Source organism: Phocoena sinus, chromosome X (genome assembly GCF_008692025.1).
Source record: "Phocoena sinus isolate mPhoSin1 chromosome X, mPhoSin1.pri, whole genome shotgun sequence".
NCBI classification, from domain to species: Eukaryota; Metazoa; Chordata; class Mammalia; order Artiodactyla; family Phocoenidae; genus Phocoena; species Phocoena sinus.
Window position 1 is genome coordinate 50,356,471 of NC_045784.1, and position 17,904 is coordinate 50,374,374.

Consider the following 17,904-nt stretch of genomic DNA (forward strand, 5'->3'; position numbering starts at 1 on the left):
CAGACACCAGAGACGGGCATGAAACACTAAGGCTGCTGCTGCCACCAAGAATCCTGTGTGCAAGCACAGGTCACTATCCACACCTCCCCTCCCAGGAGGCTGTGCAGCGCACCACTTCCAGGGTCCCTTGATCCAGGGACAATATCACAGGGAGAACACCTGGCAAACCTCGAGCTGTTGTAACATCACGTTGGCCTCTGCCACCGCAGGCTCGCCCTACATTGCATACCCCTCCTTCTGCACAATCTGAGTGAACCAGAGCTCACAGTCAGCTGCTCCTTTAACCCCCTCCTCTCTGGGAGAAGAACAGATGCCAGACGGTGACCTAAATGCAGAGGTAGGGCCAGATCCAAAGTAGAACACCAGAAGCTGCATGAACAAAGAAGAGAAAGGGAAATTTCTTCATACAGCCTCAGGAACAGAAGATTAAGTCTCCACAATCAACTTGATGTACCCTGCATCTGTGAAATGCCTGAATAGACAATGAATCATCCCAAAACTGAGACAGTGAACTTTGGGAGCAACTATAAACTTGGGGTTTGTTCTATGTGAATGACTAGTTTCTGATTTTTACCCATATCTTAGTATAGTTTTTAGCACTTGTTATTCATGATGGATTTGTTTATTGGTTTGGTTGCTGTCTTCCTTATTTTATTACTTTTTAAATTTTAATATTTTTTTAAAATTTATTTTAATAACAGTTTAATTAATTTTATTATTTTATTTTACTTTATTTATTTTACTTTATTGTTTTTCTCCCTTTTCTTCTGAGCTGTGTAGCTGAGAGGGTCTCAGTGCTCTGGTCAGCTGTCAATTCTGAGTCTCTGAGGTGGGAAAGCGGAGTTCAGGACATTGAACCACCAGAGACTTACCAGTCCCAGGTAATACCAATCAGCAAGAGCTGTCCCAGAGATCTCCCACTCAACGGTATGACTCAGCTCCACTCAACGACCAGCAAGCTCCAGTGCTAGAAACCCATGCCAAACAATTAACAAGACAAGGACACAACCCCAATGATTAGCAGAGAGCCTCCCTAAAATGATAATAAGTTCACAGACACCCCAAAACACACCACCGGATGTAGTCGTGCCTACTAGAAAGACAAGATACAGCCTCATCCACCAGAACACAGGCACAAGTCCCCACCACCAAGAAGCATAAACAACCGACTGAAAAAAACTTACCCACTGGGGGCAGATACCAAAACAACGGGAATTATGAACCTGCAGCCTGTGAAAAGGAGAACACAAACACTGTAAGATAAGCAAAAGGAGAAGACAGAGAAATATGCAGCAGGTGAAGAAGCAAGTAAAAACCCACCACACCAAACAAATGAAAAGGAAATAGGCAGTCTACCTGAAAAAGAATTCAGAGTAATGAGAGTAAAGGTGATTCAAAGCCTTGGAAATAGAATGGAGAAAATAAAAGAAATGTTTAACAAAGAATTAGAAGAACTAAAGAGCAAACAAATAATGATGAACAACAAAATAAATGAAATTAAAAATTTTCCAGAAGGAATCAATAGCAGGATAACTGAGGCAGAAGAACGGATAAATGATCTGGAAGATAAAATAATGGAAATAATAACTGCAGAGCTGAATAAAGAAAAAAGAATGAAAAGAATTAAGGACAGCCTCAGAGACCTCTGGGAAAACATTAAACATAACATTAGAATTATAGGGGCCCCAGAAGAAGAAGAGAAAAAGAAAGGGACTGTGAAAATATTTGAAGAGATTATAGTTGAAAACTTGCCTTATAAGGGAAAGGAAATAGTCAATCAAGTCCTGGAAGCACAGAGGCCCATACAGGATAAATCCAAGGATAAACACTCCAAAATGCATATTAATCAAACTAAAAAAAATTAAATACAAAGAAAAAATATAAAAAGCAGCAAGGGAAAATCAACACATAACATGAAAGGGAACCTCCATAAGGTTAACAGCTGATCTTTCAGCCTAAAATTTGAAAGCCAGAAGGGAGTGTCAGGACATATTTGAAGTGATGAAAGGGAAATACCTACAACCAAGATTACTCTACCCAGCAAGGATCTCATTCAGATTTGATGGAGAAATTAAAACAGTACAGACAAGCAACAGCTAAGAGAATTCATCACCAACAAACGAGCTTTAAAAGAAATGATAAAGGAACTTCTCTAGATAGGAAAAAGGAGAGAAGGAAAATACCTACAGTAACAAACCCAAAACAAGAAAATGGTAATAGGAACATACATATCGATCATTACCTTAAATGTAAATGGATTAAATGATCGAACAAAAAGACATAGACTGGCTGAATGCATACAAAACCAAGACCCCTATATATGCTGTCTACAAGAGACCCACTTCATATGTAGGGACATATACAGACTGAACCTGAGGGGATAGCAAAAGATTTCATGTAAATGGAAATCAAAAGAAAGCTGCAGTAGCAATTCTCATATCACACAAAATAGGCTTTATTTTCTTTTAATTTTTTTTACTTCTTTATTGTAGAATAATTGCTTTACATTGGTGTGTTACTTTCTGCATTATAACAAAGTGAATCAGCTATACATATACGTATGTCCCAATATCTCTTCGCTCTTGCATCTCCCTCCCTCCAACCCTCCTTATCCCACCCTTCCAGGTGGTCACAAAACACCGAGCTTATCACACAGTGCTATGTGGCTGCTTCCCACTAGCTATTGGTTTTATATTTGGTAGTATATATATATGTCCATGCCACTATCTCACTTTGTCCCAGCTTACCCTTCCCCCTCCCCGTGTCCTTAAGTCCATTCTCTAGTACGTCTGCATCTTTATCCCATCCAGCCCCTAGGTTCTTCATGGCTTTTTTTTTCTTACATTCCACATATATCTGTTACCATACAGTGTTTGTTTTTCTCTTTCTGACTTGCTTCACTCTGTATGACAGACTCTAGGTCCATACACCTCACTACAAATAACTCAATTTCATTTCATTTTATGGCTGAGTAATATTCCATTGTATATATGTGCCACATATTCTTTATCCATTCATCTGTTGATGGACACTTAGGAGGCTTCCGTGTCCTGGTTATTGTAAATAGAGCTGCAATGAACATTGTGCTACATGACTCTTTTTGAATTTTGGTTTTCTCAGGATACATGTCCAGTAGTGGGATTGCTGGGTCATATGGTAGTTCAATTTGCAGTTTTTTAAGGAACCTCCATATAGTTCTCCATAGTGGCTGTATCAATTTACATTCCCACCAACAGTGCGAGAGGATTCCTTTTGCTCCATACCCTCTCCAGCATTTATTGTTTGTAGTTTTTTGATAATAGCCATTCTGACTGGTGTGAGATGATATCTCATTGTAGATCTGATTTGCATTTCTCTAATAATTAATGATGCTGAGCATTCTTTCATGTGTTTGTTGGCAAACTGTATAACTACTTTGTAAAAATGTCTGTTTAGGTCTTCTGCCCATTTTGGGATTGGGTTGTTTGATTTTTCGATATTGAGCTGCATGAGCCGCTTGTAAATTTTGGAGATTAATGCTTTGTCAGTTGCTACACTGGCAAATATTTTCTCCCATTCTGAGGGTTCTATTTTCGTGTTGTTTATGGTTTCATTTGTTGTACAACAGCTTTTAAGTTTCATTAGGCCCCATTTGTTTATTTTTGTTTTTATTTCCATTTCCTTATAAGGTGGGTCAAAAAGGATCTTGATGTGATTTATTTCATAGAGTGTACTGACTATGTTTTACCCTAACAGTTTTATAGTGTCTGACCTTACATTTACGTCTTTAATCCATTTTGAGTTGATTTTGTGTATGGTGTTAGGGAGTGTTCTAATATCATTCTTTTACATGTAGCTCTCCAGTATTCCAGGCACCACTTATTGAAGAGGCTGTCTTTTCTACATTGCATATTCTTGCATCTGTTATCAAATATAAGGTGACCATATATGTGTGGGATTATCTCTGGGCTTTCTCTCCTGTTCCACTGATCTATATTTCTGTTTTTGACCCAGTACCATACTGTCTTGATTACTGTAGCTTTGTAGTATAATCTGAAGTCAGGGAGTCTGATTCCTCCAGCTCTGTTTTTCGTTCTCAAGATTGCTTTGGCTATTCGGGGTCTTTTTTGTTCCCATACAAACTGTGAAATTTTTTGTTCTAGTTCTGTGAAAAATGCCAGTGGTAGTTTGAAAGGGATTGCATTGAATCTGTAGATGGCTTTGGGTAGTAGAGTCGTTTTCACAATATTGATTCTTCCAATCCAAGAGCAAGGTATATCTCTCCATCTATTTGTTTCATCTTTAATTTCTTTCATCAGTGTATTATAATTTTCTGCATACAGGTCTTTTGTCTCCTTAGGTAGGTTTATTCCTAGATATTTTTGTTGCAGTGGTAAATGGGAGTGTTTTCTTGATTTCACTTTCAGATTTTTCATCATTAGTGTCTAGGAATGCCAGAGATTTCTGTGTATTAATTTTGTATCCTGCTACTTCACCAAATTCATTGATTAGCTCTAGTAGTTTTCTGGTAGTGCCTTTAGGATTCTCTATGTATAGTATCATGTCATCTGCAAACAGTGACAGCTTTACTTCTTCTTTTCTGATTTGGATTCCTTTTATTTCTTTTTCTTCTCTGATTGCTGTGGCTAAAACTTCCAAAACAATGTTGAATAATAGTGGTGAGAGTGGGCAACCTTGTCTTGTTCCTGATCTTAGTGGAAATGCTTTCAGTTTTTCACTATTGAGGATGATGTTGGCTGTGGGTTTGTCATATATGGCCTTCATTATGTTGAGGTAAGTTCACTCTTTGCCTACCTTCTGGAGGGTACAATATAGACTTTAATATAAAGACTATTACGAGAGACAAAGAAGGACACTACATCATGATCATGGGATCAATCTAAGAAGAAGATATAAAAATTGTAAATTTTTTGCACCCAACATAGGAGCCCCTCAATACATAAGGCAAATGCTAACCACCATAAAAGGGGAAATTGAAAGTAACACAATCATAGTAGGGGGCTATAACACCCCACTTTCACCAATGGACAGATCATCAAAAATGAAAGTAAGTAAGGAAACACAGGTTTTAAAAGACAACTTGGAGCAGAGAGACAATTGGCATTTATCAGACATTCCATCCAAAAACAAGAGAATACATTTTCTCTCAAGTGCTCATGCAATATTCTCCAGGATAAATCATATCTTGGGTCACAAATCAGGCCTTGGTAAATTTAAGAAAATTTCAATCTTATCAAATATCTTTTCTGTCAATAATGCTATGAGACTAGGTATCAATTAGAGGGAAAATGACTATAATAAATACAAACACATGGAGGCTAAACAATATGCTACTAAATAACCAAATGATCACTGAAGAAATCAACAGCAAAATCACAAAATGCCTAGAATCAAATGACAATGAAATAACGATGACCCAAATCCTGTGAGATGCAGCAAAAGCAGTTCTAAGAGGGAAGTTTATAGCAATAGAATACTACCTGAAGATAGAGGAACCATCTCAAATAAACAACCCACACTTACATCTAAAGCAATTAGGGAAAAAAGAACAAAAAACCCCAAAGTTAGCATGAGGAAAGAAATCATAAATATCATATGATAAATAAATGGAAAAGAAAATTATAGCAAAGATCAATAAAACTAAAAGCTGGTTCTTTGAGAAGATAACTAAAACTGATAAACCTTTTGCCAGAGTCATCAAGAATAGAAGGGAAAAGACTCAAATCAACAAAATTACAAATGATAAAGGAGAAGTAACAACTGACACTGCAGAAATACAGTGCGTCATGAGAGATTTTTCAAGGAACTCTATGACAATGAAATTGAAAACCTGGAAGTAACAGACACATTCATAGAAAAGCACAACCTTCCAAGACGGAAACAGAAAGAAATAGAAAATATAAATAGACAAATCACAAGCACTGAAATTAAAAAGCTTCCAACAAACAAAAGCTCAGGACCAGATCACTTTACAGGTGAATTCTATCAAATATTTAGAGAACAGCTAACATGCATCCTTCTCAAACTCTTCCAAAATAATGCAGAGGGAGGAACACTCCCAAAGTTATTCTACGAGGCCACCATCACCCTGATACCAAAACCAGACAAAGATGTCATAAAAAAAGAAAATTACAGGCCAGTATCCCTGATCAACATAGATGCAAAAATCCTCAACACAATACTAGGAAACAGAATCCAATAGCACATTAAAAGTATCATACACCATGATCAAGTGGGGTTTATCCCAGGAATGCAAGGATTCTTCAATATATGCAAATCAATCAATGTGATACACTATATTAACAAAGTGAAGGATAAAAACCATATGGTCATCTCAATAGATGCAGAAAAAAACTGTTGACAGAGTTCAGCACCCATTTTGGATAAAACCCTCCAGAAACTAGGCATACAGGGAACTTACCTCAACAAAATAAAGGCCATATATGACAAACCCACAGCCAACATCACTCTCAATGGTGAAAAACTGAAACTATTTGCACGAAGATCAGGAAGAAGGGAAGGTTGCCCACTCTCATCACTATTACTCAACATAGTTTTGGAATTTTTTGCCACAGCAATCAGAGAATAAAAAGGAATAAGAGGAGTCCAAATCGTAAAAGAAGCATGAAACTGTTACTGTTTGCAGATGACATGATATTATACGTAGAGCAACCTAAGGATGCTAGCAGAAAACTAGTAGAGCTCATCAATGAATTTGGTAAAGTAGTAGGATACAAAATTAATGCACAGAAATCTCTTGTATTCTTTTACAGTAATTATGAAAAATGTGAAAGAGACAATAAGGGAACACTCTGATTTACCATTGCAACAAAAAGAATGAAATACCTAGGAATACACATACCTAAGGAGTCAAAAGACCTGTATGCAGAAAAAATAAGACACTGATGAAAGAAATTAAAGATGATACAAATAGATGGAGTGATGTACCATGTTTTAGGGGTGGATGAATCAATATTTTGAAAATAACTGTAGTACCCAAAGCAATCTACACGTTCAGTGGAGTCCCTATCAAACTACCAATGGCTATTTTCACAGAACTAGAACAAAAAATTTCACAATTTGTATGGAAAAACAAAAGACCCTGAATAGCCAAAGTAATCTATAGAAAGGAAAACGGAGTTGGAGAAATCAGGCTCCCTGACTTCAGAGTATGCCACAAAGCTACAAAAATCAAGACAGTATGGGGCTTCCCTGATGGTGCAGTGGTTGAGAGTCCGCCTGCTGATGCAGGGGACACAGGTTCATGCCCCAGTCCGGGAAGATCCCACATGCCACGGAGCGGCTAGGCCCGTGAGCCATGGCTGCTGAGCCTGTGTGTCCGGAGCCTGTGCTCCACAAGGTGAGAGGCCACAACAGCAGTGAGAGGCCCGCGTACTACAAAAAAAAAAAAAGACAATATGGTACTGGCACAGAAAAAGAAATATAGATCAATGGAACAGGATAGAAAACCCAGCGATAAACCCACGAACATATGGTCAACTCATCTCTGAGAAAGTAGGCAAGGATACATATTGGAGAAATAACACTATCTTGAATAAGCGTTGTTGGGAAAACTGAACAGCTACATTTAAAAGAATGAAATTAGAACACTTCCTTACGCCATACACAAAAATAAATGCAAAATGGGTTAAAGATCTAAATGCAAGGCCAGACACTATCAAAGTCTTAGATTAAAAAATAGAACACTCTATGACATAAATCACAGCAAGATCTTTTTTAACCCACTTACTAGAGAAATGAAAATAAAAACAAAAATAAACAAAACAAATGGCAGCTAGTGAAACTTAAAAGCTTTTGCACAGCAAAGGAAACCATAAACAAAAGGAAAAGACAACCCTCAGAATGGGAGAAAGTATTTGCAAACGAAGGGACTGATAAAGGATTAATCTCCAAAACATACAAACAGCTCATGCAGCTCAATATCAAAAAACAAAAACCCAATCAAAAAATGGGCAAGAGACCTAAACAGACATTTCTCCAAGAAGATATACATATTGCTAACAAACACAGGAAAGGATGCTCAACATCACTAATAATTAGAGAAATGGAAATCAAAACTACAGTGAGGTATTACCTAACACCAGTCAGAATGGCCATCATCAAAAATTCTACAAACAATAAATGCTGGAGAGGGTGTGGAGAAAATGGAACCCTCTTGCACTGTTAGTGGGAATGTAAATTGATACAGCCAGTATGGAGAATAGAATGGATGTTCCTCAAAAAACTAAAAATAGAAGTACCATATCACTCAGCATTGCCACTTCTGGCCATATGCCCTGAGAAAACCATAATTCAAATAAAGACATGTATCACAATGTACATTTCATCACTATTTACTGTACTTAGGACATGAAAGCAAACTAAGTGTTGGTCGACAGATGAGTGGATCAAGAAGATGTTGCACACATATACAAGGGAATATTAGTCAGCCATAAAAAGAAACAAAATTGAGTTATTTGCAGTGATTTGGATGTCCCTAGGGTCTGTCATATAGAGTGATTTAGTCAGAAAGAGAAAAATAAAACACCGTATGCTCACATATATATATGGAATCTTAAAAAGAAGATGGTTCTGAGGAATCTTTGGCCAGGACAGGAATAAAGACACAGACGTAGAGAATGGACTTGAGGACATGGGGTTGGGGAATTGTAAGCTGGGACGAAGTGAGAGAGTGGCATAGACATATATACGCTATAAAATGTAAAATAGATAGCAAGTGGGAAGAAGCTATGTAGAATAAGGAGATCATCTCGGTGCTTTGTGACCACCTAGGGAGGTGGCATAAGGCTGGTGGAGGCAGACACAAGAGGGAGGATATATGGGTATATATGTATACACATAGCTGATTCACTTTGTTATACAGCAGCAACTAACACAACAATGTAAAGCAATTATACTCCAATAAAGTTGTTAAAAAACGTCATTGCATCCTGAGAATAAATCCCAGTTGATCACGGTGAATAGTTCTTCTAATATAAAGCTAAATTCAATTTGCTCATAATTTATTTAAAGTTTTGCATCTATATTCTTCTGGTATATTGGCCTGTACTTTTCCTTTCTTGTAATATCCTTTTCTGCTTTGATATGAGGGTAATACTGGCCTCATGAAATGAATTTGTGAGTGTTCCCTCTTTTGGATTTTTTGGAAGATTTTGAGAAGTATTGGCAATATCATTAAACATTTGGTAAAATTCACTAGTTTAGTCATCTTGCCCTGAATTATTTTTCATTGGAAGAATTATTTTTCATTGGAAGAATTTTTTTAAAGATTTTATTGGAGTATAATTGCTTTACAATGGTGTGTTAGTTTCTGCTTTATAACAAAGTGAATCAGTTATACATATATGTTCTCATATCTCTTACATCTCCCTCCCTCCCACCCTCCCTATCCCACCCCTCTAGGTGGTCACAAACCACCGAGCTGATCTCCCTGTGCTATGTGGCTGCTTCTCACTAGCTATCTATTGTACATTTGGTAGTGTATATATGTCCATGCCACTCTCTCACTTTGTCACAGCTCACCCTTCCCCCTCCCCATATCCTCAATTCCATGCTCTAGTAGGTTTGTGTCTTTATTCCTGTCTTACCCCTAGGTACTTCATGACCTTTTTAAAAAATCAATATATATATGTGTGTTAGCATACGTTATTTGTTTTTCTCTTTCTGACTTACTTCACTCTGTATGACAGACTGTAGTTCCATCCACCTCACTACAAATGACTCAATTTCGTTTATTTTTATGGCTAATATTCCATTGTATATAAGTGCCACATATTCTTTATCCATTCATCTGTTTATGGACACTTAGGTTGCTTCCATGTCCTGGTTATTGTAAATAGTGCTGCAATGAATATTTTGGTACATGACTGTTTTTGAATTATGTTTTTCTCAGGGTATATGCCCAATAGTTGGATTGCTGGGTCATATGGTAGTTCAATTTGTAGTTATTTAAGGAACCTCCATACTGTTCGCCACAGTGGCTGTATCAATTTACATTCCCACCAGCAGTGCAAGAGTGTCCCCTTCTCTCCACACCCTCTCCAGCATTTATTGTTTTTGGTTTTTTGATGATGGCCATTCTGACTGGTGTGAGATGAAATCTCATTGTTGTTTTGATTTGCATTTCTCTAATGATTAATGATGTTAAGCATTCTTTCATGTGTTTGTTGGCAATCTGTATATCTTCTTTGGAGAAATGTCTGTTTAGGTCTTCTGCCCATTTTTGAATTGGGTTGTTTGATTTTTTGATATTGAGCTGCATGAGCTGCTTGTAAATTTTGGGGATTAATCCTTTGTCAGTTGCTTCATTGGCAAATATTTTCACCCATCCTGAGGGTTGTCTTTTGGTCTTGTTTGTGGTTTCCTTTGTTGTGCAAAAGCTTTTAAGTTTCATTAGGTCACATTTGTTTACTTTGTTTTTATTTCCATTTCTCTAGGAAGTGGGTCAAAAGGATCTTGCTGTGATTTATGTCATAGAGTGTTCTGCCTATTTTTTCCTCAAAGAGTTTGATAGTGTCTGGCCTTACATTTAGGTCTTTAAACCATTTTCAGTTTATCTTTGTCTATGGTGTTAGGGAGTTTTCTAATTTCATACTTTTATGTGTACTGTCCAGTTTTCCCAGCACCACTTATTGAAGAGGCTCTCTTTTCTCCACTGTATATTCTTGCCTCCTTATCAAAGATAAGGTGACCATATGTGCTTGGGTTTATCTCTGGGCTTTCTACCCTGTTCCATACTGTCTTGATTACTGTTGCTTTGTAGTATAGTCTGAAATCTGGGAGACTGACTCCTCCAGCTCCACTTTTTGTTCTCAAGATTGCTTTAGCTATTTGGGGTCTTTTGCATTTGCATACATATTGTGAAAATTTTTGTTCTGGTTCTGTGAGAAAGGCCAGTGGTAGTTTGATAGGTATTGCACTGAATCTATAGATTGCTTTGGGAAGTAGAATCATTTTCACAATGTTGATGGCTCCAATTCAAGAACATGGTATATCTCTCCATCTGTTTGTATCATCTTTAATTTCTTTCATCAGTGTCTTATAATTTTCTGCATACAGGTCTTTTGTCTCCTTTGGTAGGGTTATTCCTAGATATTATATTCTTTTTGTTGTAATGGTAAATGGGAGTATTTTCGTGATTTCACTTTCAGAATTTTCATCATTAGTGTGTAGGAATGCTCGAGATTTCTGTGCATTAATTTTGTATTCTGCTACTTTTCCAAATTCATTGATTAACTGTAGTAGTTTTCTGGTAACATCTTCAGGATTCTCTGTGTATAGTATCATGTCATCTGCAAACAGTGACAGCTTTACTTCTTCTGTTGCCATTTGGATTCCTTTTATTTAATTTTCTTCTCTGATTGCTGTGGCTAAAACTCCCAAATCTGTGTTGAATAAGACTGGTGAGAGTGGTCAACCTTTTCTTGCTCCTGATCGTAGGGGAGATGTTTTCAGTTTTCCACCATTGAGGACGATATTGTCTGTGGGTTTGTCATATAAGGCCAGGATTATGTTGAGCAAATTTCCCTCTATGCCTACTTTCTGCAGGGTTTTTATCATAAAAGGGTGTTGAATTTTGTTGAAAGCTTTCTCTGTCTCGATTGAGATGATCATGTTTTTTCTCCTGCAATTTGTTAACATAGTGTATCACATTGATTGATTTGTGTATATTGAAGAATCCTTGCATTCCTGGGACAAACCCCACTTGATCATGGTGTATGATCCTTTAATGTGCTGTTGGATTCTGTTTGCTAGTATTTTGTTTCTAGGTATTTTTTGATTTCCTCTTTGATTTCTTCAGTGATTTCTTGGTTACTAAGTATTGTATTGTTTAGCCTCCATGTGCTTGTAGTTTTTACAGATTTTTTCTTTTCATTGATAGCTAGTATCATAGTGTTGTATTTGGAAAAGATACTTGTTATGATTTCTATTTTCTTAAATATACCAATGCTTTATTTGTGACCCAAGATATGATCTATCCTGGAGAATGTTCCATGAGCAATTGAGAAAAATGTGCATTCTGTTGTTTTGGAAGGAATGTGCTATAAACAGCAATTAAGTACCTCTTGTTTAATGTATCATTTAAATTTGTGTTTCCTTATTTATTTTCATTTTGGATGATCTGTCCATTGGTGAAAGTGCGGTGTTAAAGTCCCCTACTATGATTGTGTTACTGTCAATTTCCCCTTTTATGGCTGTTAGTATTTGCCTTATGTATTGAGGTGCTCCTATGTTGGGTGCATAAATATTTACAATTGTTATATCTTCTTCTTGGATTGATCCCTTGATATTATGTAGTGTCCTTCTTTGTCTCTTGTAATGGTCTTTATGTTAAAGTCTATTTTGTCTGATATGAGAAATGCTACTGCAGCTTTCTTTTGATTTCCATTTGCATGGAATATCTTTTTTCATCCCCTCACATTCAGTCTGTATGTGTCCCTAGGTCTGAAGTGGGTCTCTTGTAGAGAGCATATATTTGGGTCTTGTTTTTGTATCCATTCAGCCAGTCTCTGTCTTTTGGTTTGATCATTTAATCCAATTACATTTCAGGTAGTTATCAATATGTATGTTCCTACTTCCATTTTCTTAACTGTTTGGGATTTGTTATTGTAGGTCTTTTCCTTCTCTTGTGTTTCCTGCCTACAGAAGTTCCTTTAGCATTTGTTGTAAGGTTGGTTTGGTGGTGCTGAATTCTCTTAAATTTTTCTTGTCTGTAAAGGTGTTAATTTCTCCATCAAATCTTAATGAGATCCTTTCTGAGTAGAGTAATCTTGGTTGTAGGTTTTTCTCCTTCATCACTGTAAATATATCCTGCCACTTACTTCTGGCTTGCAGAGTTTCTGCTGAAATATCAGCCGTTAACCTTATGGGGATTCCCTTGTGTGTTATTTGTTGTTTTCCCCTTGCTGCCTTTAATATTTTTTCTTTGTATTTAATTTTTGATAGTTTGATTAATATGTGTCTTGTCGTGTTTCTCCTTGGATTTCACCTCTATGGGACTCTCTGTGCTTCCTGGTCTTAATTAAATATTTCCTTTCCCATATTAGGGAAATTTTCAACTCTAATCACTTCAAATACTTTCTCAGTCCCTTTCTTTTTCTCTTCTTCTTCTGTGACCCCTATAATTCGAATGTTGGTGCATTTAATGTTGTCCCAGAGGTCTCTGAGACTGTCCTCAGTTCTTTTCATTCTCTTTGCTTTATTCTGCTCTGCAGTAGTTATTTCCACTATTTTATCTTCCAGGTCACTTATCTTTTCTTCTGCCTCAGTTATTCTGCTATTGTTCGTTTGTAGAGAATTTTAAAATTCATTTATTGTGTTTTTCATCATTGTTTGTTTGCCCTTTAGTTCTTCTAGGTCCTTGTTAAAACGTTTGTTGTTTTTTCTCTATTGTATTTCCAAGATTTTGGATCATCTTTACTCTCATTATTCTGAATTCTTTTTCAGGTAGCCTGCCTATTTCCTCTTCATTTGTTAGGTCTGGTGGGTTTTTACCTTACTCCATCTGCTGTGTGTTTTTCTGTATTCTCATTTTGCTTAACTTACTGTGTTTGGGGTCTCCATTTTGCAGGCTGCAGGTTCATATTTCCCCTTGTTTTTGGTGTCTCTCCCGAGTGGCTAAGCTTTGTTCAGTGGGTTGCATCAGCTTCCTGTGGAGGGGACTAGTGCCTGTGTTCTGGTGGATGAGTCTGGGTCTTGTCTTTCTGCTGGGCAGGTACACGTCTGTTGGTGTGTTTTGGGGTGTCTCTAACCTTATTATGATTTTAGGCAGCCTCTCTGCTAATGGATGGGGTTGTGTTCCTGTCTTGCTTGTTTTTTGGCATGGGGTGTCCAGTACTGTAGCTTGCTGTTCATTGAGTCAAACTGGGTCTTGGCTTTGAGATGGAGATGTCTGGGAGAATTTTGCCATTTGATATTATGCGGAGCTGGGTGGTATCTTGTGGACCAGCGCCCTGAAGTTGTTTCTCCCACCTCAGAGGCACAGCCCTTGTGCCAGGCTGCAGCACCAAGGGCCTTTCATCCACATGGCTCAGAATAAAAGGGAGAAAAAATAGAAAGAAAGGAAAACAGAAGATAAAATAAAGTCATTAAAGTAAAAAATGAAAAATAATAATTAAGAAAAAAATTTAAACATAAAAATACAAGAACAAAAAGAAACAAACAAGCAGAAAATCGGGTGGACAGAACCCTAGGACAAGTGGTAAAAGCAAATCTATACAGACAAAAACACACACAGAAACATACACATACACAGTGACAAAAAAAGAAAAAGGGAACAAAAATATATATCTTTCTCCCAACGTCCACCTCCTCAATTTGGGATGATTCATTGCCTATTCAGGTGCACGGTACATCAAGTTGACTGTGGAGATTTAATCCGCTGCTCCTGAGGCTGCTGGGAGAAACTTCCCTTTCTCTTCTTTGTTCGCACAACTCGTGTGGTTCAGCTTTGGATTGGGACCCACCTCTGCATGTAGGTTACCTGAGGGCATCTGTTCTTCACTCAGACAGGACAGGGTTAAAGGAGCAGCTGATTCGGGGGCTCTGGCTCACTCAGACTGGGCGGAGGGAGGGGTACGGATGCAGGGAGAGCCTGTGGTGGCAGAGCCCAGCATGTCATCGTATCAGCCTAAGGTGCACCTTGTGTTCTCCCGGGGAATTTGTCCCTGGATCACGGGATCCTGGCAGAGGTAGTTTCACAGGCTCCCAGGAGGGGAGGTGTCGAGAGTGACCTGTGCTCACACTCAGGCTTCTCGGTGGTGGCAGTAGCAGCCTTAGCATCCCATGCCCGTCTCTGGTGTCCATGCTGAAAGCTGCTGCTCGCACCCGTCTCTGGAGCTACTTGAAGTGGTCCTCTGTATCCCCTCTCCTCGTGCACCAGGAAATAAAGAGCCAAGAAAAAGTCTCTTGCCTCTTTGGCAGCTCCAGACACTTTCCTGGACTCCCTTCTTGCTATCTGTGGCACATTAGTCCCTTCAGGCTGTGTTCACGTTGCCAACCCCAGTCGTCTCTCTGGGATCCCACCTCCGAAGCCCGAGCGTCATCTCTCAGCCCCTGCCCACCCTGTCTGGTGAGCAGACAAACTTCACGGGCTGGTGAGTGGTGGTCTGCACCATTCCTCAGTGCAGGAATCTCTCTGCTTTGCCCTCTGCACCCCTGTTGCTCTCCTCTCCTCCGGGGCTCTGAAGCTCCCCCACTCCGCCACCCACAGTCTCCACCCGTGAAGGGGCTTCCTAGTGTGTAGAATCCTTTCCTCCTTAACAGCTCCCTGCCAGTGGTGCAGGTCCTGTCTCTATTCTTTTGTCTCTGTTTATTCTTTTTTCTTTTGCCCTACCCAGGTACGTGGGGGAGTTTCTTGCCTTTGGGAGGTCTGAGTTTTTCTGCCAGTGTTCAGTAGGTGTTTTGTAGGAGCTGCTCCACATGTAGATGTATTCCTGATGTATTTGTGAGGAGGAAGGTGATCTCTGCATCTTACTCTTCCGCCATCTTGAAGCTCTTCCCATTGGAAGACTTTTGATTATTTGTTCAATTTCCTTAGTAATAATTGTTTTATTCAGATTTTTATTTCTTCCTGAGTGTGTCTTGGTAGATTGCTTGAAGATTGCTTGCAAGAATTTTTCCATTTCTTCTAGTTTGTTCAATTTGTTGTTGTAGTTGTTCATAGTAGCTTCCTTCAAATCTTGTATTTCTTGCTATTAGTTGTAATGTCTCCTCTTTCTTTTTTAATTTTGTTGTCTAGTGTCCTCTATATTTTTTCTTTTGTCAGTCTATCTAAAGTTTTGTCAATTTTGTTTAGCTTTTCAAAGAATCAACTTCTATTTTTGTTAATATTTTCTACTGTTTTTGTTTTCTCTTTTACTTATTTCTGCTCTGATATTTATTATTTTCTTCCTTCTGCTAACTAGGGGCTCAGTTTCCTCTTTTTCTAGTTCCTTGTGGCATAGATTTATGTTGTTTATATGAGATCTTTCTTGTTTCTTAATGTAGGCATTTATTGCTGTGAACTTCCCTCTTGAGCTGCTTTTGCTGCATCTCATAATTTTGAGTATGTTGTGTTTTAATTTTCCTTTGTCTCTAGATATTTTTAAATTTCCCCTTTAATTTATTCTTTGATTCACTGGTTGTTCAGGAGATTGTTGTTTAATTTGTATATATTTTTGTGTTTTTTGGTTTTCCTCATATTTGTGATTTCTAGTTTCATAATGTTGTGATCAGAGGAAATTCTTGGTATAATTTCAATCTTGTTGAACTTGCTAGACTTGTCTTGTGGTCTAATATGTGATTTACCCTAGAAAATGTTCCATGTGTGCTTGAGAAAAATGTCTATTCTGCTGTTGTTGGAATGAATGCTGTATATATGGCTATTGCTTCCAGTTGATCTATGGTTTTCTTCATATCCATTGTTTCCTTATTGATTTTCATTCTGGATGATTTATCCATTGTTGAGAGGAGGTATTAAATTCCTCAACTATTATTGTATAGCTTTTTATATCTCTTTTTATCCCTGTTAGATTTTGTTTTATATATTTATGTGCTCCAATGTTTGGTTCATAAATGCTAACAACTGTGATATCTTCTTGAAAGGCTGACACCCTTATTCTTGGAGAAGGTCATTAAGAGAACATGAGCATTGATTGACCCACAAGGTAGACTCAGATATCAGAGGCTCCTTACTCCAACTCTGTCATTTGAAATGTATATTCCACCCTCTGTTCTCACACTAGGAGGCATTTCAAAGATTCAGCCTTGAGAGAGTAATGTTTTGTTGAGGACATCTGGATTGTATATATGACTGAACCCTATTAAGATCTCTATATAAACTTTTAAGATTTTGGTGCACAGGTATGGAGATATACTAATCTTGCAGCCATGCAGGACAAGCCTCATATATAAGTTCACTTGTTATTAAATCTGCTACCTACCAATCTGGAGTGGTCTTCCTTTTTCTTCAGTCTCTCCTTGCCCTCTCTGTATAGGGGCCAGTTTTGAATTTTACCTGGGTAATTTCTGAGGATGTGAACCAACAATTGGTGAATGAGTCAGGAAACTGAAAATATGGGTTTTGGGAAAGAGGCATCTGTTGTGGAAATACCAAGTTGGTTATCAACCTCTATGTGGGGATGAATGACCTGCATTTTTGATGCTTGTGAATATGGGTAAGCCCCAAAATGTCAGTTTATTTAATGCATTATGGAACTGTGCATCACACACTGTGGCAAAGGAGGAAAGTGAATGGCTGCTGTAGTGGGCTGGCCTCCACTGTGGACAGTTTGGCTGGCCACTAATGCCCAACTAGATGCTGAGGCTCCAGTTAGAGAGTTGTAAGAAGAGTTGAGGATAGAGAAGGAGGTGTGGTTGTTCACTATTCTGCCAGATTCAAGGTGAGCCGACAAAGTGGGATAGCAACAAATTAAGTTGGAGACCTTAGCATGCTGTTTTGCAAAGCTAAGAGGGTGCAATCTGCTGTGGCTTAAGGTCTGAGTGCTCGTGAGAAAGCCTGATTGCGACACTAGGAGTCAGAGTCCCTGGGAAAGTGATGGGAGCAAACAGCAAGATGCTGTGGTGATTAATGGTGAAACGTATGAAATGCCTCATGCCATCAGATCCCTAATACAGAGGAAAGCAAAAGCACAACAACTCCAACCAGTAATGCAGCCCCCAATTCAAGAAACATTCATGATAAGAGAATATATGTACACTGAGCTTATTGATATAGCTGCTAATTTCCAAAAAAAGGCCAGGGATAATATCCAGGCATGGATAGTGAAGTATAGGGTATGGCAGGTGATGGCATTCCTCTCACTAGGCAGGAGGCAGAGAAAATGAACAACATTACCACCCACCCTGCCCACCACGCAGCACCTGTATGGCACTCAGGGAGTT